This window comes from Bos grunniens, chromosome 26 (genome assembly GCF_055505025.1).
Source record: "Bos grunniens cultivar Pamir isolate PY7600 chromosome 26, Bosgru_T2T1.0, whole genome shotgun sequence".
NCBI lineage: Eukaryota > Metazoa > Chordata > Mammalia > Artiodactyla > Bovidae > Bos > Bos grunniens.
Window position 1 is genome coordinate 33,139,432 of NC_141190.1, and position 8,405 is coordinate 33,147,836.

Sequence of the window (8,405 nt, forward strand, 5' to 3'; positions counted from 1 at the left end):
CCTAACGTTAGACCCTCCATTGAGTCCCTCTTGTCCTGGCTCTACACACAGAGCCCAACCAAGCCAGGATGGAGCATGTGCACACCCTGTCTGCTGATTGGTTGGAGCCTGAGACGTGGGGCTTTCCCCCATTGGCTGGTCATCGTCCGCAAAGGTAGCATGAGAGTTCAGTGCTTCCAGTCGGCAAAAGCCACCTGCCTCACCTGTTCTCTGGGTCCCAAATTCCCTCACTGAAGAAGAGAGCTTGCCTGAATATCACCGATGCCTGGCTCTAGGGAATGGCTGTCAGAATTAAGATGTGCTTCGGCACCCCTCAACCTAGAAGGCACAATGACTGCCACACAGGACACGGAATGACCTCACTTGGAGACAGCTGTCCTCAGGACACTGAGGGCATGCTGGGGGGAGGGACCATGAGGGGGTGCCTCAGTTTTCAAGGGGGGAGGGAAGTCAGAGCTATTTCCCTCGGGTTCACCCAGGGTGGAGCTGTTCCCCAGAGGACAGGAGAGGGGATCCTGGTGTCCTTTCTCTGGACAAGAGAAGAGGGCCCCAGGCAGAGCCTAGTGTGATGGGAATTTACCTCAAAGGCAGGAGAGCTTACTTACCCCTCACATAAGCAAATAATCTTTCATCTTGTTTTCCATTTCCTTTGGCGGGGGGAGGGGGGTCTTTCCCCAAGTACTGAGGACTGAATCCTAGAGCTTTCCTGTTCAATTGAGTCTCCTGTTAAAATTCAGTTCCTTGGAAGAGTTATAGTAACTTTTAAACAGATACTTTATTAGTCTGGGGAGTGGGTAAGTACTGTATATACACAAGCAGGAAGGAAGGGAGGGTGGGCACAAGCACATAGCATTGATACTAGGACAAAACCCTCCAAAAGAACTTCCCATGATGATGTTCAGTTCAGTTCAGTCTCTCAGTTGTGTCCGACTCTTTGCGACCCCATGAATCGCAGCACGCCAGGCCTCCCTGTCCATCACCAACTCCCAGAGTTCACTCAGACTCACGTCCATTGAGTCAGTGATGCCATCCAGCCATCTCATCCTCTGTCGTCCCCTTCTCCTCCTGCCCTCAATCCCTCCCAGCATCAGAGCCTTTTCTAACGAGTCAACTCTTTGCATGAGGTGGCCAAAGTACTGGACTTTCAGCTTTAGCATCATTCCTTCCAAAGAAATCCAAGGGTTGATCTCCTTCAGAATGGACTGGTTGGATCTCCTTGCAGTCCAAGGGACTCTCAAGAGTCTTCTCCAACACCACAGTTCAAAAGCATCAATTCTTCGGTGCTCAGCTTTCTTCACAGTCCAAGATGATGTTAAGTAGAATGAATCCATGCTGTGTAATACTGTATGGCAATTGAGCTTGAAATGTGGCTAGTGTGACTGAGAACCAAATATTTCACTTAAATTTAAATAGCCATGTTGGCTGGTGGCGACCGTTTTGAACAGTGCAGTTCCAGAAAATCTAATTTGAAATGAGACCCTAGATATCCTTACCAGCTGACATATCTTACTGAGCTGTCTGAGAGGTATAATTTGCAAAACCATCTGCCTTATCATTTTATATTTGAAAAACAAATCCCTGGTTTTGCATAATACAAACCTTCAGGAAAGTTAGAGTTTCGTGTTTAGCAAGAGGTAACAAAACTTTGCAGCATAGTCCTACACTTTCATATGACAGGCTGAGCCCCTAGAAAGAGGCAGTGACTGTCCAAGATCCCGTGGTGACACTGATTTCTCTGGGATGGCCCACGCTTATTCTAGCAGACCAGAAAGAGTGGAGTCTATTAGATAACGGAGTCCTGAATATAGTACTGGTTTCCTCATGTCACAGTGGAACATGGAAATGTGTAGATGATAATGATAAAGGTACTTACTTGTTCTAAGTCCCCAACCAGTGTTAACCCTACATCTTAGAGCCCCACCCCCAGTCTTTACAGGTCCTGGGTGTCTCACAATCTTCTCTAGTGGCTTTCTTGCCTTTTTCTAGACTGGAGCAGTCACCCTATTTTTATGTTACTGGAGTGGGCAGAATTATGGCCTTCCAATAATATCTACATCCAAATCCCCCAAACCTGTGAATACATAACCTTTTATGATAAAAGAGATTCTGCAGGTATGAATAAGTTAAGGATCTTGAGATGGAAAAATTATATTGGTTGACCTGGGAGGACTCATTGTCATAACAAGGGTCCTTATAAGAGGGAGGCAGGAGGATCAGGGTCAGTAGTAGGAGATGTGATGATTGAAGCAAGAGGTTGGAGTGATGCATGGAAGGGGCCGTTTGACAAGAAATGCTAGCAGGCTCTAGAAGCTAAACAATGCAAGGAAACAGATTCTCCCCTGAAACCTCCAGAGGGAACACAGCCGATGCCTTAATTCCAGACTTCTGACCTCCAGAACTATAAGAGAATAAATCTATGTTGCACAAAGCCATTATGTTTGTAGTAATTTGCAATAACAAAAGTCAGAAACTTAGGCCTTTCCCATTGCAGAGGATGGTGGCTGCTGTCACCAGGATGTACAGAATTGAAAAAAAAAAATGGATGGCAGCAACTTATTTCCTTCAGATCTACTTTGCTTCTTCTGATTTACTGTTTCCTGTGGCTGAGGGGTCTCTACTCCCTTGGAGTAGGTTATTGACTATTGTGTGGATCCCCCTTCAGTAGCTGGAGCACTGTCTATCTCCCTTGAAACTCTAGAGTTCCCTTTCTTCCCTTGGAAAAAAGTTTGCTTTCTTCCAGGAGGCCTTGGGCTGCTCAACAGATCAGATTTCCCAGGTTTTGTCTTAAAACCCCTTTAATCTCTAAATTTCTCATTCTCTTTCTTCCACTCCTTCAAAAATTCAGTAAGAAAGCCATAAACTCAAGCAAGAATGGGAATCAAATTCCTGTTTCCAATCAGGAAGCAGGAGCCAGGAGGTTCTCCCTTGGGTGTCTGTGATGACAAGAGCCACTGGACACTCCACCTGTTTCTGTCCTAATAGTCTGAGCAAACCCCAGAGGCTGCATCCTGCAGGCAGCTCCTCACTGCTGCCAGGAAAGAGGTCCAAGTCCCAGGTCCTCTCTCAGTGTTTTCAGTGTCCTCTCTCTCCTAATTTTCCTGGAGTCTTGCTCACCAAGTCCAGTACCCACCACTCACCTGGCCAGGGACCCACAACTCCAAATAGGATAACTTAGATATTCTCTCTTATAAACCCCAGGCTTTTATGTGTACTAACTGAACTCCAGTACTTTGGCTACCTCATGTGAAGAGTTGACTCATTGGAAAAGACTCTGATGCTGGGAGGGATTGGAGGCAGAGGAAAAGGGGACTACAGAGGATGAGATGGCTGGATGGCATCACCAACTCGATGGACGTGAGTTTGAGTGAAGTCCGGGAGATGGTGATGGACAGGGAGGCCTGGCGGGCTGCGATTCATGGGGTCTCAAAGAGTCGGACACGACTGAGCGACTAAACTGAACTGAACTGAACTGATTCATTCTACCATTGAGTATTTCCCTGGAATTTCCTGGGTGCCAAATTCAGTGCTTAGTTGCTGAAGAGACGTATCTCCCAGCTGAGGTCCAATGAATAAAGAAACCATTATGGATGTTACAGCAGATACAAAGTAGAGCAGAAGAACCACCCAGATGAGCCCAGTCCAAATTGCTGAGTCAGAAGAAAAATATAAACTGTTATTGCTTTAGGCAACTAAGTATTAGAATAGTTTTTTACATAGCAATAGATCATTTAAATATATCCAAACCCAGCCCCCGTTACAAGATGGAAGACTTGTCTTTCTCCTTCAACTGGCTATTTCTGACTTTTTGGCCTAGCTCTCCTGATCCTTCACCTCTCAGCTGCCTATAGTGCTGTAACAGGCAATTGTACTGGGAACACCTGCCCAGCCAGTTCTTTATATGGCCAGGTATAATTAATTAATTAGCCATCTGTGAGCCCCAGACAAGGAGTGCCTTTGGTGGGGAGACTTTGGTGGTGGAACCACTAAGGGTTGGGCAAGGATGACTCTAGGGCAATCCCAGACACAGAGTTCCACCTCATGCTGTCAGTTACAGGAGATGCTCTGATGACACAGCTGCCATGATGACAGGGCCACTCATCTCTGAACTGTATGGGCCAAAGGATCTTTTCATACCCTGAACAGAAGACCTCAACTTTGCAAAGTGTGGGTGAGGCATGGGAAAGCATAAAGGACTGATGCTTCCATTTTATCCCATCTCTCCCACATGAAAGTGGCAACTATTTAAGGGCAGAAATCAAACTCACTTGTTTTGGATGAATGATGTGGAAGAAATTAAGAATATCACTAGCCACTAGCATGACTACAGATGAACACAATCAGCCATCTTGAGGCGTGACTATTCATGGATAAATCTCTTGAGACACGTATGTAAGTTAAACAGGCAGCACTGCCCCACAGGGAGGAAAACAAATATTGCATGGCCCCCAAAAGCTGCTACTCCCCATACCACACCCCTTGGTGTGCAGGGCTGATTTCTTGGGGTGGGGGAAGTAGGCAAATTTGCAGAAGAACCAAAGATCCTCTTGAAAAGAAAAAAATTAGACCCTGACCTCTTCCCTCTTGAAAACCACAGTTTCTTGGATCCCTCTTATGTGGCTGGAGGGTCCCAGGTAAGCTCACGGGCAGGAAGGAGAGGAAAAGTCACCAGGACCCTGGAAAAGTCAAAGTGAAGGTAGAGGGAGTTTTTGCAAATGATCATGATCAGACCCTGGAGAAAGAGGAGACCTCAAGGGAGACTTTCGGCATGTGGGGAGTGTCATGAGAACTAACTGAGAAACAAAAGAGACATGACCATGTTTGGTACCACAAGTTGGAGAAGTAATTCATGGCAGTTATAGGAAATCACATTTATTGTGAATAAGGTCATCCAGACTATTCCTTTATTCAATAAGCAATTTAATTATTCAATTTAGTCAGCATTTATTAAGGCTTGGTGATCAGAGCTAGGAAGGGAAATCAGAGAACCAAAATGTCATTATGATGCTATGTGATTAGTGCAAAAAGAGAAGTATATACAGAGCCCAGAGAATGATGATTTCTAAGGGTGTGTAGGAGGGCTCCCAGGAGGAGGTGGACCAATGAGATATGGATTTTGAAGGATCAACAAGAGTTTATTTGTCACAGCAAAGGGTAGGGATTCATCTTTAATGGTTGGCAGCCTGTGATTTGTCAGCAAGTCTACCTGGCTTAAAGACAGAGAAACCAAGCCAGTTCCACATTCTATTTCCAACACATATGTAGATTTGATGGTGGGTGGAAGGAAGCTACTGGTTCATCATCCCCTTTGGAGATAGCACCCACTGGGGCCCTGGCACGAACACACCTTAGGTGTTACAACTGCCAGTGTCACCAACCAGTCACAAGGTTGTAGTTTTCATCAAGTTTCTGTGCATAGAAGAAACCAAGGAAGAACAAGTAGAAAACAGAAGGCTGAAACTGCTCATCAGTAACTGATGCAACTCCAGGTGGTGCCACTGCTGGCTCAGGGCCCCTCCACCTGCTGGAGATGTTTCTACATTGTCCTCAATGTGGGCGTTCATCCCACCCCTTGGCTGTTTCTGCCTGAGCTCTCGGGCAGGGCTATCAGGTCTGAGACCCATTTGTGGAAATGTCCTCTGTAGAAAGCTGGTACCCATGGTCACCCCTTTCCTTACTCAACAGAATGAAACAGACTGATCCTCCAGCGCACTGACCAACAGGGGTCTTGAATGGTGACTCAAGTCTTCTGGTCTATAGCTGGTCCAGCCTTAGAAAACCCTCTTGACTTTAGAGCACTCTGCCAGGGTATCCGTTGGAGGGGGCAGCCCTGAAGTAGGTATTACCCCCTTTGAAAAGAGCAGGTGTCATTCCTGTCACTTTAGATTAACTTTAGCTGAGAAAGACCGACAGAAACACGATGCTGGGTGAACTATATTTGACTGATATTCTGTCAAATATTGCATGGGGTTATGATCCACAAATTCTCTCATCTGCTGCTGCTGTCTGAGTAGCTGAATGCACAATGGCATAATTACCATATTTTGTTCAGATTTCCCTCCTTAGGATCAGAGCCTGTGAATGTGAAATGTGCCCACAGAAAAAGGAAAACCTGATAGGGTGGGTGCAAGGGCATCCCTCAGCTCTTCCCTGGGAGGAGCTGGGGAGGGAGGAGGGCTTCCGGAATGTGTCCAGGCTCTCGCCCAGGAAGGTGCTCATCCTGGAGACAAAGGAGGAAGGTGGAGGATCAGGAGTAAGGAGCAGGATTAAGATCACACAAACCTGCAGCCCTTAGAAACTGGCTTAATCCACTTTATAAAGAGTTGGGAGGGTTTTTCTGTCCATGAATATAATACCTTGCACATCTGATCAGCTTTTTTTCCCAGAACATTTCAAAGCTCTCTGCAAATACAGCAGAGTCTCCTTAGATTAGAGCCCGGCCTATTATTACCTGGTTTAGGAGACACCCCAGGTCAGCGGGTCACCTGGGGCCCTCTGAAATAAGACAATTCCCTGCAACAAAAAGCCTGGTGTGATGTGGTTTGTATAACGAGTGGTTTTCAAACTGTGTGAGTCATGGGACCCTTGGAAAAAAAAAAGAAAACAGCCTGAAGCTCAATTCGTAATTCAGAACAAAGTGGATCTATTCTGGTTAAACCAAAGCTACGATGTGAAGGGGAACAAAGATGGGTCCACCTGACACTCCTGCTCATGGTTGGAAGGCTATTCTGGAAATCACAGTGTCCCCACCCCCCAAGCAGAGGTAAATATTCTATGATGTTAGCGGATGTTAAATTTCTTCAATATACCTTCCAAGTCTTGCTACCTAATTTTATTTCTTTCATTTTGTGCTATTTTGATAACAAGGGACCCCCAAAGATACATTTCACGTAGAACCAAATGCATAATTTGTGCAGCCAAGTACAAAATAAAAACTTGGGCCCTTTGTTCAAAATGATTAAGAATTTCAAGATGGCAGCAACAGAGCATTAAACTCAGCCCGGGGCATTTCTAAGCCTGGGGCCCTTTGGCATACCCAAAAGTGGTTTCTACAGGGCCTATAGAACCTGGACCTGCCCCTTTCTCCACCTGTCCAGAGAAATACCAATAGGATCAAAGGAATCTCCACGTTTCCCAAGAAGTTTCTTCCATTCTAGTGAGTCAAGCTGGTCCACCTCACAGCCCCAGGAGATTTCAAAGCTTCCAACAGAGTGCATGCATTTTGCAGTCTCACTTTCATATGGAAGGATGGCCTTAAGGTGAATGATTCTGTTTGCAAACAAACTGCAACAGAACAAAGAATCCGCTGCGTGTTCAAGGACTGGGACTGGAGTGGCACTTGGGGGAAGCTATGGATCAATCCCCAAGCCCTCAGAGGATTGGGCAGGGTGATTTGGGTTCTCCTTGAGGGCCTGGGCTTCATATGCTCCTTTTCTAGGTTCCCTGTGATCCAAGGCTGGGGTATGTTTGACAACGTGTCTATTGAATAAATGCGGCCTGTGTTCCAACCAAAATCGTGGTTCTCTGACTTGGCCATTTGCACTACAAATGACAAATCTTTGTCATTATCCCCCTACCCAGAAAGCTCTTCTTTTCCCTTCTTGAATCCAGGTCCTATCTACATGCTAAACTCCTGCTCACATGTTCCCTGCCCTCAAGGTGACATAGGCCACTTTGAGGCCTATGACATAGGCCACTGAGGATGTTTGGGTTGAGACTGGAAAACTGATTAGTGGGCGTACCAGGCAAAGTCTACTCAGGAAATAGAAACCACCTAAGTAATGAAATAGAGGGGCCTAAATGGAGGAATTGCCTTTATCAGAGATGGAAACGCTGAGAAGTCAAACAGGGGGCGTTGAGTCAACCTAGTGATGAAAAGTGTAGGCAGCCACTGCTGTCCTTGGCCAGAAAGACAGGAGGCTGGACGTGTGATGTACCAGAGAGAGCCAGAGATCCCAGCAAAGTTGTCACAAGAATCGGTCCAGAAGAGGTGGGACTGTGGAGGAAACGAGATGCTAGAGGGTCTGTCCGTAGCAGAATGGGACAGGCAGGAATCCTCTACAGTCCCTCCTTCCGTCATTCCTTCTCTCCCAGTTCCTCCCAATGGCCTTACCCAGAAGGAAGCCTGAGAGATGCAGGGGCCAGCCCCTCTGGGATGGAGCAGTGTGGGTAGCATCTGGGGGCCAGTAAGGCCAGGACTGCATGCAGGGCTGTTGTAGGAGTGGTGCTCCATTGCAGACAGAGAGAGGCAGTTGAACTTGATCATATTTGGGGAACGTTCCAGCCCTAAGAGAGACACTTGATAGGAATATTCTTTCTTTTCCATAACAATTCACATGATAATGGCCTTAAAAATAATGTTTCCCATGCTCAGTGAAACAACAGAGAAAAGTCTTTCCCTTGGATGT